Source organism: Canis aureus, chromosome 14 (assembly GCF_053574225.1).
Source record: "Canis aureus isolate CA01 chromosome 14, VMU_Caureus_v.1.0, whole genome shotgun sequence".
NCBI lineage: Eukaryota > Metazoa > Chordata > Mammalia > Carnivora > Canidae > Canis > Canis aureus.
Genome location: NC_135624.1, coordinates 37,544,323 through 37,566,454, shown reverse-complemented (window position 1 = coordinate 37,566,454; position 22,132 = coordinate 37,544,323). Strand labels below are relative to the sequence as shown.

The 22,132-nt window shown below is 48.7% G+C and overlaps 1 long non-coding RNA gene across 3 annotated transcripts; it reads left to right on the top strand.

The window, feature by feature from the left end:
• The first annotated feature begins 7,537 nt into the window (after nucleotides 1-7,537).
• LOC144283376 (uncharacterized) lies at nucleotides 7,538-16,822 on the top strand. Of its 3 annotated transcripts, XR_013351934.1 has the most exons (4): nucleotides 7,538-7,612; nucleotides 7,820-8,398; nucleotides 14,326-14,587; nucleotides 15,212-16,822. It is a non-coding gene; the product is annotated as an uncharacterized LOC144283376 (long non-coding RNA). The 3 variants fall into 3 exon arrangements; XR_013351933.1 differs by having other exon boundaries at nucleotides 7,551-7,935; XR_013351932.1 differs by having other exon boundaries at nucleotides 7,551-8,398.
• Nucleotides 16,823-22,132: the final 5,310 nt, after the last annotated feature.

Sequence of the window (22,132 nt, the reverse complement as noted above, 5' to 3'; positions counted from 1 at the left end):
TCAAGAGGGCTGGATAAGTCAGCACTGCCACTCAGCGTCTCGGTGTCCTTGGACACGTTTCCCAGTGGCACGTGGGCAGGGGGACACTATTAAGAATGTAATTGTCACCACTTAGTAGAGGCGTGTGCTGGGCACCACGTGCAAGATTTTATTTTTTTATTATTTTTTTGAAATCGAGGGAGGGCTCGATACTTTGTCATTTGTGTCCTTCTCATTATTTGTCACCTTTAAGAAAAACTTAGAGAAGCTTAAAGTTCACAGCAAAATGGAGAGGAAGGTAGAGAGAGGTCCCCTGTGATCTTGCCCACCCCCCACCCCAAGCCTCCCCATGATCGGCATCCCCCGCTGGAGTGAACCTACACAGACACCTCAGTAACACCCAGAGCCCAAAGTCTACGGTAGGGCTCACTCTTGGTGGCGGACGTTCCATGGGTTTGGACAGAGTGTCACACATAGGTTTGCTGCCCTAGAACCCTCCGAGGCTCCACCAATCCACCAAATGCTTTTTGTGTAAATAACAGCATTTCTCAAAGTGTTCCACGGAATGCTAGCTCTGTAAGGGGTTCCTCCCAACCCCCCCCCAATAGGTTACATGCCCACTAGGTTCTAGGTTGCTTTCCTGGAGACTCACGGCCCACCAGGCCCCAACTTCTCACAGCCTTTATTGTCCTGAAGAGACTTTTGAGCCCTGTTATCCCAGTGACTCTTGAGCACATCTGACCGGGGAGCCCTCTGCCCCCAGCAAGCCTTCTCACGGGCACTACAGCCCCGTGCAAGCACACCCTGGTGGTCAGCCGTGCGGTGCACACTCCTCCTAGCCTCCCCTACCCTCCAGGCACACAATAGGATGCCTCTTGCTGGTCCCCGGGGTGAGTGGATTCCTAGGACTAGCTCTGGCCAATGCATCATGAGGGAAGGGACATGGGTCACTTCCCAGCTGGACCACTGACTGTCAGTATGAGAACCTCCAGACCTTTTTCATGCTGACAGGTTTCAAGAGTGACTGCTGAGTCTGGTTCCTGAAGTGAGGTGAGGAATAGACTTCCCAGCTGGCCAGTGGTGGACACAAAATGAAGAAAAGCACCTTTTAGTGACTAAGATGCTGGGATTGGGACAATCCCAACTGGTCCACGTTTCCCAGCACCCTCATTCTTAGGACATTTAGCATCTGGCACATGGTTGCGCTCAATCATTCGTCACGTTAGCGACGGGTCCGTAGCATCTTCCTGGGGATAGGTGCATGCAATGAAATCTCACTTTAGGTCTTACTTGTCTGAGTCCAGCATTGCCCACTCCAGTCCCATCCCCATCCCAGCAATTCATTCTCTAATACTCCTAACTCCTGGGCATGTCCAGCACCTTCTGACACCTGGGAGGGGGCACTTTGGAGGCTGGCGACTCTCTCTACGAAGAAGTCAAGCAGCCACTTTTCTGAGTCCTCAGCTTCCTTAAACCATTTGTATGTAGCAGAAGGTGACTGGGACACACTGGCTGTGGATGAAAATCCAGACCTTGGTTTCCATGATGGGTCTAGAGCTGCTGGTGGGGGAGGACAAGCGGAGCCATAGCCGTGATGCCGGGCCCACCAAGCTCTCGTGAGAGCCCGAGTTGTTTATCTGAAGAGAGATGCAAGCTGTCTGGCTGGAGCTCCAGGCGCCAGGGCTCAGGCGAAGCCTGGACGGCCTTTGCACGGCCCAGCTGCGCAGTTGGGGGGTTTAGCAGCTTGGCAGTCGAGCTCCCCCCGAGCAGCTCACGCCCACGGGCCTGGCAGTCCCTGTCTACTCAGCCCCGGGCAGCCCAAGCACGATGTGGAGAAACAAACCCAAAGAGCTCAGAGCACGGGGGTCCCGCAGGGTGTCCCCCCCAGTGGGACAGGGTCAGCTCCCCCCGCTCCACACCCACAGCGTCGGGTGGAAATGCGCTTACCCCCCTACATACTGCGGGTTTCTCATGCATAAAACCGGGCTCTCTTGAGGAATTAACATCTCCCTGTGAGCCAGGTACCCACTGCGATAATGTATGGAATGCTCGTCGGCAGCGCTAGCATGTGCCAGCCGGGTTCTGAGACGCTGCTCTCTGCGGCCGTTACTGCAGCCCAGCCGTGTGCACTCCACGCACGCTCCCTGGGCCGTCTAACTGTGCTGTCCGCCTACCGTGCGGGAGTGGCTTCTGGGGTGCTTATTTGCCCTGTGCCCCCTTTGGCCCCTCCTTCTGGTAGCCGTCCAGTCTCGAGCAAGTGTCCTGCTACAGAGCTGCTGTGCAGAAGGGAGGCCAGGTCCCCTTGGGGGTTGGGAGGGGTGGGGAGATCCCGCGACACCACCAACAATTGATGCTATTAGTCTTCCTCCGAGCCCTCCCTGAAGGGACCTATGGCCATTTACCAGGGTGACTGTGGGAATGGGGGTGATCGGACTTTTGGGGAATGACTGGTCCTTGGCTCCGAGCTGACCCTAATTCCAGAAGACCCAAAGTGTCACGTGGCCCACCACCAGAGTAGGGGCTGGTGGAGGTCAGGTGGTCAGTGTGGTCTGGCTCAGTCTCCCCATGGGCCCTCCCAAGGTACCCTGTGTTGCTTAAGTTCTGGAATACACGATTGGGATAGCCGTGCTCAGCAGCACCCCCAACACTGGAAACAGACCTTGCCCCCAGCCACAGGCTGGCTTGGCCTCCAAGCTGCGCTGATTAGAGCACCACGTCCCCGGGGCCACCAGGGTCACTGCTCCAGGAATGAACAGGTGACCCACAGCAGCCAATCAGAGCCCTCCTTCCCCTCCCCGGACAGGAACTGGCCACCAGCTGTGGGGTGGGGCCTCTCCCAGGCTCATCCTACAAAGCCTGAGAGTATAAGTTCTGAATCAAGTGGTGTCTGAGGCCAGTCCACTCCTGCCCTTTCTCCTGATGAGGTCGACAGCTTTCAATAAGCCAGTGACACAGGCTTTAGCATCCCAAGTCAGAGGCTGAGCTGGGGGGCTTCTCGCTTCTTCTCTCCCTACCTTTGTGTCCATGGAAACCAACCTGTGGTTTCCATCTAGATTTGTCCTGTGAGGAGCTCGGGTGTGAAGTCTGGAATTTGGGGGGGGGGGGGGCAGGAGCATTTATTCCATTTGCCCTGTGGAGACTCTAGAGTCTGGGTGGTTTCTAAAACAAGGGTCCCAGCCTCAGCCTGGTGTGGCCTTCTCCACATAGTCCCTGGTTTTTCAGGTTCTAAATTCCCACTGGCCCGGGGGGTGGTAACAGGGCCCTGCCATTCACCCCTGCACTATCCTTTATGGTTTTCTTCTAATGCATTTTCAAAAACTCAGCGGAGTAAAGTATTCTCAAATCATCCAACGTAGGTGGTCTCTCCCTCCCGGTGGACCCTGCCTGCTGAACACACTACATGATCGCATCCTCAGACAACTCTGCCTTAGTCATCAAAAGGTCAGGAGATCCTCTCATCGTGAGGGCTGGGCACACGTCTCTGGCCCGGCCATGGCCTTGGGAAAGCCGACGTAGGCCACCTAGGAAAGGAAGGCGATCGCTCAGGACAGGAGCCGGCAGTGGTTCTGTTGCTCTGCATGGTGTCGGGTACTCCTGATGCCAGGTCTCCCATGGGGACGAGCCCAAGAACCCTTCAACAAGTGAGGATGGCCCTCTTCTAGAGCAGAGCTCTTGTGTTCACGGCGTACTTTAATGGTTCGCTCTGGACCAAGTATTTGTGTCTCCCCTAGATTTGTAGGCTCAAACCTAGCTCCTCGGTGATGGTATCAAGAGGCGGAACATTTGGGAGGTGATTAGGCTGTGAGGATGGAGCCCTCACAAACGAGATTTGGTGACCTTACCAACGAGACCCCCCCCTTATACTTTTTGCCAAGTGAGGACATAGTGAGAAGACAGCTGTCCATGAACCATGAATTGGGCTCTTGATCTTGGACTTCCAGCGTCCAGAACCATGACAAATAGGTTTCTGTGGTTGAGAAGCCCCCCGCCCCCCTAGGTGGGGAGATTCTGTGATGACCACTCAAGTGGGATGACATGGGCCATCCAACAGGGGCTCAACCTCTGCTAGAAACAAATCTGGATCTAAGATTCTTTTTTTTCCCCTCGATTTAAGTGTTAAGGAATCACAGCAGGCCTTACAGAGAAAGGCACCAATCTTAAGTGTTCGACTTGAATCATCACAGACCGAACCACCCACATCACCGAAGTCCCAAGTCCAGAAGCAGAATAGGACGGGCACGGACTCCCCAATGCCTGACCTCGGGTTGCATGGTTTAGGTTTTCAATCAGCAATAGCCACACCTCAGCTAGAGCTCGTGGGCTGTGATGCTGCTACTGCACAAAACTTATTTAGGTTTTATATAAATGGAACCATGAGTGTGGACTTGCTCGTGTCTGCTTTTGTTTACACCCAAACCTTGCCCACGTCGCTGTCACAGGGCACTCTAGGAGCGTGCCAGTCCATCGTAGTTGGACAGTCTTTCTAGTTATCGGCTGCTATTGGTTATGCAGGTATGAACATTCTGGAATGGGTCTTGGCTTACAAGAGCAGGGGGATGGCTGCACCACTGGAAGCATCTACGAAGGGACAGTATGCTTATCCCTATCAGTTTTCCAGAGTCCCACAGCCCCACCCACACATGAGGTCCAGCTCCTACGGTGAGCCTCTGGCGTCCACAACACATGTATCATGCCTACACCCTGCAGCCTGATGGATGCGGCTGCCGGGACTGGGAGGAGGTCCAGGGGAGCAGGGATGGAACTCGGGTGTGGATCCGCCCTGATGTAGGGTCGACAGGGATCCTGCACAGCAGCTCACCACGTGGGGGGCTGAACTACAAGTCGAGTCACAGCTCTCGGCTTCGTCAAGTGACATTAGGGCTCCACCCAAGCTCCCACAGTTACCTGGGTCTGTCACTCTGGCTTCCTATAGTTCATTCAGTCTCTGGGAGAGAGAACCTGGTGGGGCAAGCTCGGTTTGGGTTTATACATCTGGGGCCAGCATTATGGTGCCCACTTAGGGGTGAGTCAGGGTGGCCTATGGTAGAGAAAATTTCTGCTCCAGGAAAAACAGTACAGGTTTGTGCAGAGATGACTACACTCATCCTGCTTTCTCTATGAAAGGTTTACTACCCCCCCCCATATCCCCATTAATAATCATGGTCACTGTGTCTTCTCATTTTCTTCTTGGAGCCTCCTTCCTACACCCCACCTCCCGTCCTTCCACCAAGATTTGTTCTTTCATAACGCGGCCAACCATCTGTCCAGGTCATGCGGCCACGTTTCCTGCAAGAGTGGCATCTGTTCTTTGCTAAGAGAGAGGCAAAGAGGCGGAGGTTGGGAGCAGAGGAGCAGCCAGTGGAGCAGGTGCAGGGAGGACTTGGGTCACATCAATACTCATCTGTAAAATGGGAATCAGGCTTCCCCGGCCTGTGTAGCATGGCTGTTAAATTGAGACTCGGCCCAGTGGGCAGAGATCTGATGAGCAGATGGCACTTTCCAATAAAAAAAAGGCAAATTCACCCTTTCCTTTGCACGGATACAGTCACTGGCCACTGAAGCGCAGATTGGTGAGGGTCAGCCTTATTTCCACTCCCGTGTGCCACCTTGGTCCAGCTTGCCTGTGCAGTGCACAACAGGTTCAACTGCACGTAGCCACCTTCATTGTTCCATATCCCAGGTAAAATAGAACATGCCAAGGGCCATACAGGGAAGGGCTAAACCAGAGATCCTAGTGCTCACCCAGTGCTCAATCCCAAACAGGCCAAAAATATTGAACTAGAGTATATGCTGCAGTCATGCTTAGCATGTGGCTACTCCCTTATGTACAAAATCATGCATTTGAGTTTTCAGTAAGGTGAGCTCAGTTTTGAGCTATTTTTTTCCCCCACTTAATTCATTGAAGAAATAGTTACTAAGAGTCTGTTAATACCAGGTAGACACTACGGGTACCGGGGAGCCCTAAGTGAACATTAGACACAAAGACACCTGCGGGAAGCTTACAGGTAACACTGGATGAGAAATAATGTCAGAGAAGTGATGCCATTCGTTTGAAGGTGTGGTCAGGGAACGGAGGAGGAGAGGGCTGGAGCTCGGGTGCTCGGAGGCTGATGGGAGGCGGTGGCCTGTGTGAGTGGCGCTCAGGGCAGATCTTACGGGAAAGGTGAGCTTGAGGGAGGACTGGGGCCAGCCAGGTCAGCCAGTGCTGGCTCTCCCTGCCCTTGCACGGACCTGGAGTTGCCACAGGACGCACAAGGTTAAGGAGAAGCAATTGGATTCCTCTCCCGCAGGGTCCCGGCTGACAGAGCTAGCATGGCCGCGGGCTGGGGTCTGTGGGGCAGAGGGGGGTGGGATGGTAATGCGTAGCCCTACAGCCCCCTGCACCTCTCTCTGCCCCTGTAGATGGTGGGGGGGATCTGCCCTCACTCCCCTGGGTAGTGCCAACTCAGACCCACTGGTAGATCGGGGGTGGAGAAGGACCCTGAGGGATGGGGTGTTGACCTTGGACACACAGGACACACATCACCCTGAGGCGGCACCCGGGCCCTGCCCTGCCCTCCCAGAAGGTCCAGCTGCCTTGCTGCTAGCCACTCAGCTTCAGGAAGGTCGGCCCCCTCCAGCTCCGGTCTGAGGTGGCAGGGGGAGGTCAGCTCTGGTTGCTCCCCTCGGAAGCACCCCCCCACCCGGCAGGGTGGCTTCACGGGCAGCAGCACCGAGGTTTCCACCCAGCACTGGTGGGGCCAGCCCAGCTCCAGGCTTCAGTGTCAGGATCAACTTGGGTTTTCTGCTCTTCTTGGCCAGTATTTCTCCTAGGCCCTGGTGCCAGGGAGCCAAGGTCCCAGGCCTGGGGCGAGATGGAGTCCAGTGAGGAGAGAAGGAAGAAGGGGCCTGGAGTCCCAGCTCAGAGCAGATGGCAGCGGCTTGCATAGCCGCTCTGTGTACCATGAGGTCCCCACAGAACCATCAGAGAAACAAGCCGGCTCGCCTGGCCTCTCGTGTTGTCCCGTTGCCATGACAATGCCCCAGTGCAGCACCAGGAATAGACAGTTTCTGAAGGGGGAGTGGGTGGCATCTTGTAAAAGGTGTTAGCAGGTGGGGGGAGGGGATTTTCCCGGAGGGATTCTCTGAGTGGGCACAGGGCCTGCTCCCTCAAGTTGCAGGGCTATCCTCCAACCCCATCTTCCAGTAGCAGTGGCTGCTCCTCCATTCTTGGGATAAACATCCACCACCTGCACGGTGTAGGTTGCAGTGCTGGGTATGATGGGGGAGCCAGGTACGAAGTCCCTGGGACACATGGTGGGGGGCATAACCAGTGTCCTCTTATCCTGGGCCTTGTGACCTCTCCCGGTTTGAGCAGATGCATAGGGCTTGGGGTCAGATGGGCCTGGGTCTCCACCGCTTGTTGAGCAAGCCCCAGGCAAGTCCCTCAACCTCTCAGAGGCTCAGGTGCTGGACCAGAGCAGAACCAGGAAGACTGAGGCATGAAGAGATTTATCTCAAGGAGTTGGTTTACACAATTGTGAGGTCACAACTCTGGCTCAGCAAGTCTAGAATCCATGGGGGGCGGGGGGGAGCCACCAGGAAGGACAGACTGGTATTCTCCATTGCAGGCTGGTGCCGCTGTCCACGGCTGGTGGGTCTTCCTTGGGGACATCACCCAGTTATGGCCTTTCATTACACCTACAAAATCCCTTCCCAGCAGCACCTGGATTAGGGTTTGGCTGAGTGGGAACTGGAGCCACGTTGACCACAGGTGGCTCCTCCATAGAATGGAGCTAGTAGGCTTTTGGGAAGCTTGCTATGTGCTGTATGGGAGGTTTTCATTCTGGCCTCATACTAGGGATCAGAACAGAGTGGTAACTGCCACAGCCCTCGCAGAATGCTCTCCGGACGCCAGGCACCTTCTCAACACTTCCAATCCTAACCATGCCCCATCTGGCACATGAAGATCAGAAGGTACCTGTCAAAGACGGGAGTCAGTCAAGTTACCTAATCCTAAGCTCTTCCAGAAACCAGCAGGGTCCAGAAGTCAATATTTTATGGCAGGTGCTCTGCTAGGCTTTACATGGAGAACAGGTGGGACAGGAGGGACTTCAAGGTGAGGAAAGTGGAGTAGAGGGACGTGTTCACCTACCCCTGTCATTTGGCAGACAGGTTGCAGGCCCCTGTCCCCTCGCCACAGCCCTCGATACCCTTCCCCTATACAGCAGACATCGTTAGCCTTGCGTGATCGCCGAGGACACAGAGTGGGTAAGGCAAGGAGTCACTCCTAGGTCTGTGTGGCTTGGAGGCCCATCCCCTGTCGGCTACTCACAACCTTGGAAGAAGTACAAGTTTGGCTTTGGGTTCTTGCACTCAAGCTCCGAGGCTGGGTTCTGGGACAACTTCCTTCTGGAAATGCGTGCTGGCCGTTCCCCAGGTTTGTTTGCCACGTACCCTTCTCTGCTCTGTGCCAGGGGGCCGGCCACCCTGTGGACTGCATCCCCTGGGCTCCTGTGGCTTCTGTGGGGGGCAGTCAGTGGTAGGACATGGAGGGTGGGGAGAGAACAGGATGTAGGCTGACCCCTGAGCACACCCTGCCTGGCCGTGGAATGGTGGTGGTCTCCAGTAGCCCCCCTGCCCCCAGGCCCTCCGAGGCCCCAGAATGGAAAAGATGTCCCGCAATCAGACCCTGGTCTTCCATCTGCATTAATGGCTCCTTTGCTGGACTCCAAGGAAACCATTGGCTGTTTAGTCCATCCCCTACTGGAGCCCCATGGACAGGACAGGTGGACCTGGGACCCACCTAAAAAATAGAAGATGTGAGACAGGAACTGAGGCAGGGGGCAAGCAGGGCCACTCTGGCCTCTGCAGAGGGACAACAGGTTTCATGAGCCTTTGAAAGGATTGCTGGGTCTGGCCCCACTGGTGTTGTGGGAGACAGCAGACGTCATTCCGGTTAGCCCGTGACTTCCCGGATTTTCAGCACTGAATGTCCTTCATCATGGGACCCCCCAGTCCCTGGCCGATGGGCACCCATGGAACCCCAGGGCGAAGTCACCTAGGTTTACCATGCAGGATGCTCCATGGCCTCAGCACTCTGGGAGATGCCCAAACAGGTCACCAGGTCCAGGCTCTGGGGAGGAGGGGAGAGCCACTTGGGCCCTCCTGTCCCTGTGCCCTCTTCCCGACCCTGTCGTACTTTGGGGAGCTCACAGCCTAGAAATACCACTTCCCCCTCACCCCAATGATTCCCTCTGAAAGCCTGGCTGAGTCTAATTGCTTGACAGATTGCACCCCCAGGGCCCAGCACAATTACTGAACATTTAATAATAATTAAAATAGGAGATAAGCGCTCCTCCTCTGCACCTCTCGGTAGGGTCTGTATTTCCCGAGGCACGCTTAATTATTATAATGACAATGTCAACTCACAAGCCACCTCCTCTTAGAGGCCTGGCAGGAAAGAGTGAGCAGAAGCCTATATTTAATCAGTGATGCCAGGCAGGGGATTGGGGCCGCACAGTCCTGCCTTTGCACACATTGTTCCCTTTGCCTAGACATCCCTCACCTCATCGACAATAAATCTGGTGTCTGCTTTCACTGGCTCAACAAACAACCTATTGAGTATCACTGTACCAGGCAGCCTTCAGGAGCCGGGCAGGCAGCTCAGAACCAAACCAGCAGCACAGAAGTAGTAGCACCAGGGCCCACCCTGAGCCTGTCACCCTCCCCCTGCCCCTAGGTGAACCAGAGCAATCAGAATGAGGTCATGCAGCTAAACCTCTCCTAGGGGCTCAGGCCCTGAGGTCTGAAGGGGACTTGAAAGACTGGCAAACTCTGCTTACCTAGCATCGGCTCCTGAGATTTGAGAGGTTACTGATCACTGCTCTAAGCCAAAGCTTCTTGAATCATACTGAGTGACACAGTAGTACATGCCTTCTCTGGTTGATAACAATGCACCACCACCAGCCAATGAGAAGCCATCAATAGGTTTTTGCCCTGAGCCTTTGCCAGGAACCCTGTGAGGCCTGGCCCAACCTCCGACATGCTCCTCCTGGCTCTCTGCACCCCGGCTGCAATCTTCTCTTGGCACCTTCAGGGCACCCGGTCTTCTCCTACTCTAGGATCTGGGCCCTGTTTTTTGGTCCACATGGAACATACCCTCCTGGGGCCTGGTCAACCCCTACCCATCCTTCAGGTCTCAGAGGGCTTCCTTGACCACGCCCTCCCACTCCCTCAAAAAATGGTTTCCTTCTTGTACTGTTATGCTGTGATCTGTCATAACACTCATTTGGTTAATATCTTCTCATAAATGTTCATAAGTGGACAACATGCCCTGCTCCCGAGAGCGGAATCTGACTTCTCATCACCAGGGCCCTGTGCTCAGCATCAGAGTGCCCATCACGCAGAGGGCACTGAATGTTTGTGGATTCAAATGGCTAAATGAAAAAAGTAGGACTTCCTTTCAGAAGAGAAGAATAGATATTTGGGGAATCGTCCTTTATGGCAAACCATTTTCTCTTACTTCATCCACCCCTGAACTTATATAGCAAACACGTCGGTGGCACTAACTAGGTGTTGGGCCTGTTCCAAGTGCTTTATATACATTATCTGCTTTAATTGCCACCATCTGAAGCAGGTACTATTATCATCCCCAATCTGGGGCACAGAAAGCTTAAATAATCCTCAATAACAGAAGGTACCGAGATAGTCCGGGTGGTCGAAGACAGTAGGGAGTTTCTTTAGATCTTGAATTCAGGGACCTACAATAACGGAGAGAAGCCTCTTCCAGTCTGTAGACAAAGCCAGGAATCCATCCAATTTTGCTCGAGTATCTGACTTCTTCAGGAGTTCAGAGGTCTTTACAGACACCAGTTTTAGACGTTTTTGTTTACAAAAAGACAAAGCAAAAAATAATCATTGAGTTGTAGATCTCACGTGTTTGCTTTGGGTAGAAATAGATCCTCATAAGCACTAGGTTTCCTCAATTGTACCTTGATTAAAATGTGATTGAAACTATAAACCACAATATTCACCTCAGTTAATGAGAATATCTTCAAACTTTCATAATGAAGCTGTTGACACAAAGCACCGAGTTAGCCAGTGAATAGCTTAGTTTAGAAAGGACCCAGCAAATATTTACATAATAGTGTCCAAAACATTTAAGCTATACTTGCTCTATTTTAAGAGGTTTTGAAGGAAAATTATTTTCAATTTAGGATGGCATACTGGCAAAACTAACAATCTCGTGGGACAACAAAGACATTTTCAGACAAAAATGAGCCCAGGATCTTTCCAACAATGGAAGTAGGTCTCTTGTAGTGACTATGCTCAAAATTTTGTTTGATGCATCCCTAGTCAACCCAGGCTGCTTGGTACCCAGCAGTAAGTCATTCTGTATCTTCACCTTTACGTGTGTCATGTCTGGTGTCCCTAATCTCACTTTCACTATGTGCTCCATTGCTTTGTTGGAACAGACCCTGTGGGAGCTTTCTGCAAAATTGTTCCATGAGAGGTAAGTTTTGAGACTTCTTTCCGTATAAAAGTCTTGACTTTAACATTTTGAATAGGAATAGAATTTGCTTGGAAATTATTTTCCTTAAATTCTTAAAGGTGTTGCTCTAGAATTTTTCTTCTAATGTTGCTGTTAAGAAATCTAAAGGCCTTCTAATATCCAATCCTGTAGGTGAGTTTGTTTTCCTCTGGAAATGCACGATCTGTTGTTCTATATTCTCATATAGAGATAAATATGTGCGAGGGACTTAGCAAATCCTTGAAGTCTAACAAAGTATGTCTTTGATTTCTGGAAAAAACATTTTAAAAACTTATCTAATACTCTTTTCTGGCTTCCCTTTCTGGGTCTCTTACTGTTCACATTTTCTACTTTCCGGGTGGTCTTTTACTATTTGCATATCTTTCATTATTCAGCTCTTTGTTCTTTGCTTACTTCTTGGAGATTTCCTTAACCATCTGAGAGCCCTCCCATTGAAATTTTTTTGTGTCCAAATTTTTCAGATCCCAAGAGTTCATTTTTGTTCTCTAACATTTTCCACTTTTTAAAAAAAAAGCATCCCACTTTATGTCATGAATGCAGCATCTTTGAGGATATTAATTTTCCCCAAATCTCTTCCTACTTTGTCTCAGTGATTTCAATATTGGTTTTTTTCCTGCTTGTTTGTTTTGGCCTCTGCTTTTTGTTGGACGTTTCTCTCAGATTTCTGGTTACCTCTGCTTGTCTGTTAATGTTTCAGGGTAGGGAATGATGAGCCGATGGGGTCTCTGAGCACAGGGTGGGCAGAACTAGAAGGATCCCCTTATGGAGGGGGTCCCTGAGGCTAGTCAGAGCTCCTGGGCTGTACACTTTCTAACTCATGCCTGAGGAAGGAGGTTAGGCTGCCACTGCTTGGGAGCAGAGAGGGGGAAAAAGGCAGAAACAGCTCATGTTCCATGTGTGCATGAGCACTTATCACCCTGTTTTTTTTTTTTTAATTTATTTTTTATTGGTGTTCAATTTACTAACATACAGAATAACACCCAGTGCCCGTCACCCTGGTTTTCTAACGGTACTTCTGTCCCTAAGTGATCAGGGGTCATCTAGCTTAGAGATCCAGTTTGACTCACTCATTCCAGCAAATAAACCTTCAGTCTTCCACCGGAGAGAAGGGAGAGAGGCCATCAGGGGCCGGGGCTTCCAGGGCTGCTTCTAAACAGCAATCACTGAATCCTCCATATCTGAGCCTCCATTTCCACCTCTAGATGTACACAGTGTCACTGACCTTGGAGTCTTCTGTGGATTCCGTGGTGTATGTCTGGTTGGCTCCTGGTTTTGCCTACTGTCTGCTTAGTACCCAACTTCCTCACAGAAGGAAGTACTGCTATCCTGGCTGCTTCCTGAGATCTGTGGCTGTCTATTCCTCTTTGCCTGGATTAGAGCTTAAAAAAAAAAAAAAAATATATATATATATATATATATATATATATATATATATATATATATATCCTTTTCTGCAGTTTTAGTGGAGATTCAAGGGAGAAAAGAACCAGAGACATCTGTAATATGCTGTCTTTAAGAGGGACAATGTCTCAGGTGGAAGATTCTCAGAACACACTCCTATTGCCCTGTCTCCGCCCAGGTCACACAGCCAGCTGTGTAACTGTCTTTGTCCTTGTCCTTTCTCTCTTCTAGGCCTCAGAGTATCTGATTTTTTCACTCCTTTGTCCACATGAGGAGATTAGCACTGGTATGCTCTGAGTCTCTCACAAATCCATGCTGATAAAAGCTGTAGTTTCTGATGGGAATCAAGACGACAGGTGTGTGTGGAGGAAGGGCTAGGCCATGTGACGGGACTTTAAAAATTTGGAAGAGAAAGCAGGAATGGTGTGGGCTGAGGGCCAAAGTCCTCTTAGGGTATGATAGCCAGTAGTGGAAGGTCAGCACACGGCAAGTAAAGCTTTCTGGATAAGGCCTCCCAATGGGGCCAGGCCCAGGGATGGCCAAGTGGAAAGCCCAGAGCAAGGCCAACTCCTCCATGCTCAGGTGGGGGCTGGGCCTACAGGGACAGCATCTTCTTCATATACACCCCAGATACCACTGGCTGAGGGAAAGTAGGAATGGGGGGCTGCAGGAAACAGACCATGAAAGAAAAAGGATTGCATGAGGTTTGAGGGAAAATACTGGTGACAAGGAAGAAGCATTGGACAGAGAAAACCTTAAGATCATGAGTAGATCTGACCAAGTTTTGGTCGACTTAATGAGGAGCTCCAGAGCAAAGATGGCTGGTTGGAGAAGTGGTGTTGGACATAGCCAGGCCATGGTACCTCCCATTGCTTAGTCATTGGCTGCTGGCTGCCTGGGAAGAATGAAGCCTCAGACCAAAAGAGATGGATCCCAAAAGCACTAACAGCTGGGAGCTGCTGGGGGAACAGCACTATTTATAGCTGGCTGTCCACTTCTTGCTTGAAGGGAGAGCTGGGGTTGCAGCTCCACGGCTCAGGAGATGGCCTTAATCCTCATTCCCTGATTACCTAACCCAGAGGGGAGGGCAAGGCTTCCCAAAGCCCCGCATGTTCATATTGTCAGGACTGGGACAGCACAGTGCAAAGGCTTAAGGACCTTTCAAGGAGGGAGTAATGCCCAATGGGTGATCCTCCATTACACTGGTGGTCTTTCCCCTCAGGCAGACCAATGCCCAAATTCAAGACAGCATTCAAAGAGGTCCCGGAAATAGCCCAGAAAAAAGATATTTTTACAGGCCTGCCAGGAAAATGAAGCAGGGGCTGGGATGGAGAAGGCTTAGGGGTGCAATGCTCACTAAAGTCGTCTCCAATGGCAAATATACTCGGTGCCAGGTACTTTGTGTTTTACAGGCACACCATCTCTACCATTCCTGCGATATTCTCACATGGCGTGGGAGAGACCCGGATCAACCAGGTTGTCGGGTGGGCAGAGCTCGGATGAATTATCAGGAACTATGAAGGTCCACACACAGATGGAGGACACCTTCCAGCTTCTTTTCTGCTAGGCCCCTTGCCCGAGTAAACCCCCGCTTCCACAATGTTGCTCGAGGATTCCAAAACCAGAAGGCATGTTCCGCCTGGACAGACATGGAACTTTCTTCTGCTTTGACAGGTTGTACTCAAATGCATGGTCTACATGTCACCCACATCCCTTCTTGAGTTCAGACACGGTAGCAGGTTCTGTTCCCACTGAGCACAGACCGTGCTTGGCCAGGCATTGACCCCAGTGGTCTCTTCCACTCACTGGAGATGACTTTAAGGGGTACTTGGATGCCCAGTGCTCCATGTTCCCAGGGAGTTCAGTCCTCCTGTGGCAGAAGATCTGCTCGGCACGATCTTAGATGGATTTTTTTAGTTGATTGGCCCATCCCTTGGGTTTTTAAGAGTTTTTATTTTTTATTTTAGAGAGTGTGCAAGAGAGGGAGTGAGCACACACATGAGCAGGGGGAGGGGTAGAGAGGGAAGCAGGCTCCCCACTGAGTAGGGAGCCTGACATGGGGCTTGATCCCAGGACCCCAGGATCATGACCCGAGCTGAAGGCAGATGCTTAACCGACCGAGTCACCTAGGTACCCTCCCGCCCCCTTGGATTCTTATTGACAGGGGTTGAAAAGGCCAGTTTGTAGAGGCTTAAGGCCTCTCAAAGCCATTCATGAACAGGTCCTAGAAAGACACTTGCTTCTCCAATCTCTCATCAGCTCTGTACAGTGTTCACAAAGTCCTGCCCTCTCTCATAGGGGAGACCCAGCTACTCCTTGTGGAGGCCCCTGGATGCCTCAGCCTGGAGGATGGTGGAAATGGTAGATGCAGCTGGTGACACAGGCCCCTAGGCACTGTGGGAAGAGGTGGTGGCTTCTCGGCTGGCCCATCCAAATCCATGACAACCCTAGCTCTGTGCCAGGGACACATGCTCATTCACCAAACTTCAAAGAAGTCAGGTCCGAGCCTGACCCCGACACCTGTCTGGCCACCAGATGACGAGGCTAGAAACTCAGGATTTTTTTTTTTTTTTAAACCACTCAACATAAAAGCCTTGGGTTTTTATTATTTTTGTTCTCCTCTCAATACATTCCTGGAAACACAGGAAAGCAAAGGCTGGATGCATGCTGTTGTTCTGAGGCAACACCCGTCAGTCACATAGGAGTGCAGGCTTGGTGGCGGCGGTGGTGGGGTGCTCCGGGGCGGCTCAGTCATCAAGAGTCAGATGCTCAGCTTTCTGGCCACAAGCTTTATGTGGGGCTCTGTGCTCAGCAGGCAATCTGCTTGAGATTCTCCTTCTCGCTCCCTTTCAAATAAATCAATTTTTAAAACTTTAGGGAAGTGCAAGCTTGGGAGACAGACCTGGACTCCAATCCTGGACCCCCTTTGTGGTCTTGTACCTGGAAGATGGGGGTAGGGGGGCTTACTCCTATGATAACCTCACTAGGAAGAGCCTGACCCTGTGCCTGGCCGATGGGGGAACATTTGGCTTTATCTTCAGCTGCAGGGATTGGTCCGCTGCTCCCCAGAACAGCAAGCCCAGGCTGGCCAATGTGGGGAATGAACCAGGATGCATGTGAAGACTTAATACCAGTCTACCTAATTGAGTTTCCTGGACTCTAGATCAGTGGTTCCCATGGGAGCTAAATTGGCCTCAGTTGAGATATTTGACCATTTTTAGTTGGCACAGCTCCCAGAGTGGGAGTTGGCAGGAAGTTGTTAACTGGCATCTAGTGGGGAGCGATCAGAGATGCTAAGCACCCTATAATGCACAGCACAGGCTCCTCTACCGCCCCCACCTCCTCCACATACTGTTCTAGAATGTCAATACCAAATTGTGACACCAGGCTCTGGAAGATACCTGATTGACAGGTGTAATCACAGCTATTATTTATCGAGCATCTACTATATAGGAGACACTTTACATACAGCATCTCCACTTGGACAAGCCCCCAAGTCTGGAATTAACTGCCTGCACTCTGGGAGGAGGAAACCCAGCAGAGTGGCCATCAAGCTCCTTATGGCTCCCTTTGTCAAGGGCACAGATGCAGAGGGAAGTCGGGCTGATGCCAAAGCCCGCGCGTTTGATGCCTACACTGCTGGGCACACGAGCCACACAGACCTGCTCACAAAGCTGTGGTGTGGGCTGTGTTAGGAATCTGGTAGTAAGGAGCTGCTGGAGAGAAGAACAGGCAACTTGGTGCCTAACACAATGAGTGGAGGGAGGGGAATGCCCTTGGGACAGGAAGAGTCTCATTTAAATCTTTGCATGCGGGGAATATAAAAAAAGATAGTGAAACGGATTATAGGGGCAAGGAGAGAAAATGAGTGGGAAATATGAGAGGCAGACAAAAAATGAGACTCCTAACTCTGGGAAACGAACAAGGGGTGGTGGTAGGGGAGGTGGGTGGGAAGATGAGGTGACTGGGTACGGAGCGGGGGGACTGGATGGGATGAGCACTGGGTGTTATATGTTGGCAAATCGAACTCCAATAAAGAAATCTACAAAAGTTAAAAAAAAAGCCATTGCATGAACAATTTCATGTGATCCAAAATTCAAAAAGGTACAAGAGAATTCAATAAAAAGTTTCTCTTCCATTCCTGTCCCCCACCGACCAACCGGGTCCCCAGCCACACAGGCAGTCAGTTCAGCTAGTTTCTAATGCATCTTTCTAGAAATAAGGTATTCGAAAGTTCTATTTCTTTTGTAATTTTTCTATAGTGAACATGTATTGCTTGCTTAATGAAGCTAAGCCGACAGAAGCCAAGAGAATAAAACCTATCCCCAGAAAAAGTCCCCAACACATGCTCTGGCTTTCTATTCATTAGGTCTATAGAGAACTCACTCTACCTATGGTTAGGAAAATTTGGTATGGTAGAGACTTTCCTTAGCAAGGCAGGAAACCCAGAAGCTGTACAGTAAGGACAATTTGACTCAAGAGTTTAAAATTTTGAGTAATAATAAGCACTATAAAGTTAAAACACAAATAGCAGCCTGAGGGAATGTTCGTCCTTTTAATAACAATGAGCCAGAGTCTTCTGTAACCTACAGGGAAGATGAAAGTTAGCATCCTTAGTATGCAGGTGGCTCACTTTCCTGTCCTGCTCATAAGATCTTCAGCACACCAGGCTTATTAGAATTTTTCCTAAATGTTCTGCAAACAGATTCATTATTCATGTTTACTCTTATACTTAAATCTTTGCATTTTCACATTTGTACATTTAAGCCTTTAACTCAGAGCTCACTTTCGCACACGGTGTGCTCTAGGCGGCCTCAAGTGCGCTCTTCCAGATGGGAACCCGTTACACCAGCAACTGTCACAAACCGGGCAGTCCTTTCCCCAGTGAGTTGAAATGCAGCCTTCATCCTAGGGTGAGCTTCCAAAGGTACATTAGTCAGGACAACAAGACAGTATTAGGACAATTTCAGGAAAAGGTAAGTCATGATGCTCACAGATGTGGAGATGAAACCTTGAATATTTTCACTAAATGAGAAAAATGGAGGCGGCCTGCTATGGACAGTTTGAGAAGAATTCAAAGAACACTCACAAAAACAAAAAAAAAAAACAAAAAAAAAACAAAAAAAAAACAAAAACAAAGAACACTCACATTTACAGATCAGAAACAGTGCAGGGAACATGCACATCGTGCAGAAATGGTGTTTTGGGGAGGGTGGGGGCTTATTTGCATTTCACAGAATTATTTTGTCTTTTTAGAGGTCGACAAATTTGGGGTTGTCCAACAGCTCCCATGAAGTCAGAATCCAACTCAGAGGGAGTGCTATGGATATAACCTTTCATTTCCCACTGAGGCATACATTCCCCCTGCCCCAGTGTCTCTCTACTTTCACTCTTAAGTGTACCTTAAAGGGATTCTTGATTACAGAGTAAGGCTGGTCTCATTAGTTCCAACCTGATTATGCACATAGGTGCACCGAGGGGAGTCACCTACCTTATAGGCCTGAAGTTTACTTTTTTTTCTTACCACATTCACATAAATAGTCTCAGATTGGACACAACAGTCCAGTCCTCAAGAACTCTGAGGAGCGTTCAGGGGTTTGGAGAACAAAGAAAACACCCCGGACACAATGCTCTGGGTCAAAATTACTCTCATTTGCAAAACAGAAGCATAGTTGTATTTCTCTGAGACCATTGCTCCCAAGTGCAGTCTCAACAGACTAGTAACTTTAAAACAAAGTAGTTAGCGCATTCACAGAGACAATGAGGTGGAGGGTAATAGAACTGCCGGCCGTATGCCAGCATTTTATCTATCAGAGCTCATGAATACGCATAACACAGCTTTTGCTATATTCCTTATACAACTTCTCAGCGTCAAAGACGAACATATTTTTAACAGACTCAAAGATATAGCCTCTCTGTAGCATATAAAATAAGCTTAGTAATGCCTTTGTCATGATTCTATTTTACTTAGAAAGCATCCAGGCACCCAGGGAGTTCATTAACTCAGTAGAAGACCAAGGTTTTACATCATCTAAAGATCTTGAAGTCATTTGAGTTGACAAAATACAAAATAAAGTGTTGAAATACAATATCATCATAACGATTCAGGTTAAAAGTGTATAGTCTACTCGTGTATATTAAGTTGCTATAGGTTTCCTGCTCAAAAGAGCCATTATTCCTCCATGATTAAGATCTTGTAAAATGTAAACATTATACTTAACACTAATAAATCCAAGCTATAGCTTTTTGAGTTGAAAATATTAGTCTTTGCTGAAGATTAAGTTATGGGAACTTAAATTCTTAAAATATTTGGTTTGGCTTTTTAAAAGTAGCTTGGAGATGTACATAAGAAAATTCAGTGTTCCATGTATAATGCAATTTTGAGTATTTATAGTTATGTAAAAAAAAAAAAAAATCAAGTTTTGGACCATTTCCATCACCCCTAAAAGCAATTACTTCCATCAGCCCCAGGCAACCACTAATCTTTGTCTCCCGTTGCTTTGCCCATTGTTCATATTAATAAGCATGTAAGTTTGCCTTTGTGTTTGGCTTCCTTCATCAAGCATGATGTTTTAGGTTCACCAAGTCATGGCATGGATCAAGCCATCCTTCCCCTTTATTGCTCACCGCATTCCATTGTATGGATAACCAGAGTGTTTCACATATTCATCAGGTGATGGACACCTGGGATGTTTCAGCTTTGAGGCTATTATAAATATACTATGAACATTCATGTAAGTTCTTATGTGGATAGAGGTTTCTCTCAGGTAGACACCTAGGAGTGGAATTGCTGAGTCACAGGTAACTCTGGAAAAGAGTTTGTGTTGAAGATTGAGAACCTGCCAAAGTGGCCTTGCCATTTTATTTTCCCGCCAGCAAAAGTAGGAGAATTCCAGTGTTTCTATGTTATCTGACTTTTGGAATTTCAACTATTCTGGTGAGTGTGAAGTGGTATCTCTGTGGCTTTGTTTTGCATTACTCTAAAGAGGATTTGGGGCAGATTTTCATGTGCTTATTGACCATGTGTACATATGCTTGGGAGAAATGTCTTAAGTCCATTGTCCATCTTTGAGTTGTCTTTGTTGAGTTCAAGAGTTCTTTATGTAATCTAGATACAAGTCCCTATTCTCAGACCATAGGGTTTGCGAACTTTTTTTCCTCTAGACTATGGATGGTCTATTTACAGAGTTGGTTTTGTAATAGGGATGGTTTAAGGAACTTTTAGATTCAGCATATTTGATGTATTGTCATTTTCTCATTTTCTCAGAATTAGGAGTATTCTATTCATGAGTGCTTTTTTAGGTTGGAGATAATCAGAAAAGAGCTCATTTGCTTTGAGATGCTTTATATTATTATATTAATATAGTTTATTAATATCATTTGGACATAGAAGAACATTACTACTTAGAGGTAAAAGGCTTTCTGAATTACAGACATATAGGGAGCTTAGAATTCTGTAATTTTAGTCACGGGTCAAGGGTAAACAGACCCACAAAACTTACCAGTCTGAATATTAAAGAGATGTTCTCCTTCCTGGTGGGCACACAATTACCGATTGAGATCAAAATAGGCAAAGACTAACAAATAAGATTCTCTGCCTTCTCTCATTCAATAGAGCATAATCTCTATAAAGCATTTGTCAATTTATCACGATCACTCAATGGTGAGATCATAAAACCAAGTTTCCAATCATTGCTACTAGTAAGAAGTTGCTTATAAAGGCCACAAATATCCAATCATGAAATGGGCAAAAGACATGAAGAGAAATCTCACAGAGGAAGACCTAGACATGGCCAACACGCACTTGAGAAAATGCTCTGCATCACTTGCCATCAGGGAAATACAAATCAAAACCACAATGAGATACCACCTCACACCAGTGAGAATGGGGAAAATTAACAAGGCAGGAAACCACAAATGTTGGAGAGAATGCGGAGAAAAGGGAACCCTCTTACACTGTTGGTGGGAATGCGAACTGGCACAGCCACTCTGGAAAACTGTGTGGAGGTTCCTCAAAGAGTTAAAAATAGACCTGCCCTACGACCCAGCAATTGCACTGTTGGGGATTTACCCCAAAAATATAGATGCAATGAAACGCCAGGACACCTGCACCCCGATGTTTCTAGCAGCAATGGCCACAATAGCCAAACTGTGGAAGGAGCCTCGGTGTCCATCCAAAGATGAATGGATAAAGAAGCTGTGGTTTATGTATACAATGGAATATTACTCAGCCATTAGAAACGACAAATACCCACCATTTGCTTCAACATGGATGGAACTGGAGAGTATTATGCTGAGTGAAGTAAGTCAATCGGAGAAGGACAGACATTATATGTTCTCATTCATTTGGGGAATATAATAGTGAAAGGGAATCTAAGGGAAGGGAGAAGAAATGTGTGGGAAGTATCAGAAAGGAGACAGAACATAAAGACTCCTAACTCTGGGAAATGAACTAGGGGTGGTGGAAGGGGAAGAGGGCGGGGGGTAGGGGTGAATGGGTACTGAGGGGGCAGTTGATGGGATGAGCACTGGGTGTTATTCTGTATGTTGGTAAATTGGAACACCAATAAAAAATAAATTAAAAAAAATAAAGGCCACAAATAAGCCAAAAAAGCAAAACAGAGAGGAAAATTAAAATTAGAAGAACAGCGATGTTTTATTGCCGTTTTGGATTTAGCCATGTGACCTAAGAGACAGATGGGCTAAAATAGCCCATGAGGGGCATTTCTCTGGTGGAGTTTAAAAGGACTGAGGTGTGTCCATCGGGCATCCTGGTGGAAGGCCTCAAATTGTTTAACTTTTTAGTCTGAATCAGGATTCTCATAAAGGTGAATACACATTATTCATCGAATGAATGGAGAAACTGGTGAGGTATTACAACTTGTTCAAAAAGAGGGGGAAAAAAAGAAAATAAGCCTAGACCTAGTTGTGGATCAGGATGTTGAAATGAACATATAAGTGGAGACCCAAGTTTTGCCCAAACCTGGGGCTGACGGCAGAGGGGAGGTGGAGTCCTTTCAGAGCCTTAGTAACCTCAGTGAAGAATAGCTCCCCTCTAGAATCAGCAGATGGAGTGTGTGCTGGACAGTGCATATGCATGTTCCTTGGACAACATCTTGCTGTTTCCTCATAGGTTTGTGATAAGTCTTAATATCTGGCAGGGCAAATTCTCCACGAGTCTGTTTATGAATACTCTGAGTTTGAGTATTCATTTGAACA